Genomic DNA, 2,772 nt, shown 5'->3' with positions numbered 1-2,772 from the left:
TAAATATATCTACAATCTAAAAGGATTATTTGGTACTACCAGTAATGGTAATTGTTTTAAAATTTTTAATGTTATGGTCAGTACAATTAATTAACACATTTCTTCATGGATAGATGGTCTCCCCTAAACTTTATGTCATAAATCTCAATATTAGTATATGCAAAAACTATTATCCAAGTTGAAGCTCTGGTAATAAATGCAAGGCTTTGGTAAAAGACCATAAAAAAAGAAATTCTGACCACATTCTGCTGCTCAGTTTTTACTATATCATCTCCAGATTGAAGACGGGTCCATAAAAGTGGAAAGAGTACACGATTTGCTCTAAAAGACTATTGAGTTCAAAGCTCTGATCTAATAATTTCCTTTTTTAAAAATTTTTTTTTATTTTATTTTTTTATTCTTGTGTGAGTGCACCATCAAATCAGATCTGACTGGTACAGGAGGAGATTGTCCCTCCTTTTCCCGGCAGAGCATCTGGTGGATTCGAACGGTGTGCCTCTGGGATTGTAGTTGCAGCTCCTTGCCACTAGGCCACCAGAGCTCCCCTCTAATAATTTCCAAATCTGAGATCTTGGGAAAGTTCTTTAACTTTCCTATTGGTGGCCTAGTGATAATAAGTTGTGAGCTAGAATCCCAAAGGCACATTGTTCAAATCCACCAGCTGCTCTGTGGGATAAGGAGGGACAATCACCTCTGGTGTGATTTACTACCTCTCAAAACCCGCTGGAGGGTCAGCTGAGTCAGTTCAGACTTGACAGCATACAACAACAGCAAACACTGCTGGAGGAATTTTAGACATAAGCACCATCATCTTATCATATTGTCAATGAATAAATATTAGATAACATAAAATTAGGTAATGATTTAAAGGTTATATCTCCTGGCACTATTAACTCAAAACTCAACACTCTGCTGTCAAGTCAACTGTCACTCAGCGACCCTCTGCTGGGTTTCTGAGACTGTAAATCATAATCAGAGAAAACTGCCCATCTTTCAGAAAACTGCTGGTGGATTCCAAGTTCTAGTTATGCATAACGTTTGAGTTAGCAGCATAACTAGCTACTGCCTGTGCTACTGATAGTATGTTGTTGTTAGGTGCCATTGAATCCACTACAGCTTATAATGATGCCATGAACAGCGGATTGGAACCATTCCTTATCCTACAATCTCACAATCTCTGCCTTGCTCGGCCCATTGGTACGGTCACTGTGCCAACCCATCTCGCTGAAGGTCTTCCTCTTGGACCTTCAACTTTTCCCAAGAAGATGTTTTTCCCCCAAAGGCTGACCCCTCCTGACAATATGTCCAGTGTAGGTGAGATGAAGTGTCACCATCCTTGCCTTTAAGGAGCACCCTAGTTGCACTTTCTCCAAGACAGACTTGGTCGTTCATTTGGCAGACTGGCACTCAAGACGGCTATTATATCAAGGACCAATTGAATTACACCCAAAATTTTTCCAGATCTTAGATCCTGAAAGAGATTAAATGGTGACAGGGACTCAGATGTGCTCCTTTCAATCACATGAGGAGCCCAGAATCCAGTCAATTCATTTTCACAAGTTTCCTTATTTCCCTCTGTTCGTCACTCTATGGAGCCCTCATGGCATAGAGCATAATATGTTGACTGCTAACCAAAAGGCAATTCAAGTTCACCAGCAGGAAAAGACAAGCAGTTTCTTCCTGAAAAGATTTACAGACTATGAAAACTGATAGAAGATGGAACTGGGTAGAAATGCAGTTCTTGCTTTTGATGAATTCTTGTTCTTGCACTGACTGATGTGTGTTTTGTATATGTTACTATTATTCTGCACAGTTCAGAAATAAATGCCATGCTCGTGTTATATATCTAATACAAAATGCAATGACTATAAAGTATGTACTTTGTCAGGTGCTGGGTGAATGAGAAATGTAAAGAAGTTTCTTGGCACAAAGTAATGCTCCCACTTTGAAAGCAGAAGACAAAAGAGCTTTGATCTGTGATAGAAATAGTTGAGTGTGGCCTAAGGATAATGAAATTAATCATCACACAGTGAAAATATTACTAGCATCTTCACTGCTGAGACTCTCAGAGGCCCTGATAATGCAAAGCCAAGTGCAAAGTCCTGTCAGCTCTGACAGTGAACTATTCATGAGGTTTTATCTAGGGCTCAGCTGCAAATAAAACTTTTATGGCTTGATTTCTAAGCATAATTCTTCAAACAGTATGATCCATTTCAATGCTAAATTCAAATCACCATTGACTATACAACTATGTGTAGCTTAACGCCTGTGATAAATCCCATGAGAGAGGATGTTATAGATTTGGATGTTGTGCAAACGTCATACTTTACACAGGTCATCTCCAGATTATAATAATTTCCATTCCTAAATCTGTCTTTAAATCTGATTTCTATGTAAGTCCCAACAATCAGAAGCAATATCTAATATCTTAAGTCAAATAATTGTTTTGTTTATTGTGATTTGAGTGAAAGCTTGCAAAGCATATTAGTTTTTATTCAACCATTCATATACACTTTGTTCTATAAAATTCATTTCAATACCCACAATGTTAAAACACTCTCCCCCACTTCCACCCTATAATTTGAATGTCTCCCAATTTTTAGTACGTAATATATAGTGTCCTTTATGCATAAAAAGATTGAAGAAAAACTTCTAGGTTCCTGAAGAAGCTGTAATATCATAATACAGTAATAATAATGTTTTGATGAATATCACAAGGTAACACATATTTGTTACTATGAGACTCAAATTTTTAATACAGTAAGTTGTAAA

This window comes from Elephantulus edwardii, unplaced genomic scaffold (genome assembly GCF_000299155.1).
Source record: "Elephantulus edwardii isolate Elephantulus edwardi_28Jun2011 unplaced genomic scaffold, EleEdw1.0 scaffold00118, whole genome shotgun sequence".
NCBI classification, from domain to species: Eukaryota; Metazoa; Chordata; class Mammalia; order Macroscelidea; family Macroscelididae; genus Elephantulus; species Elephantulus edwardii.
The sequence above is the reverse complement of the archived record's forward strand: the minus strand, read 5'-3'. Positions refer to the sequence as shown.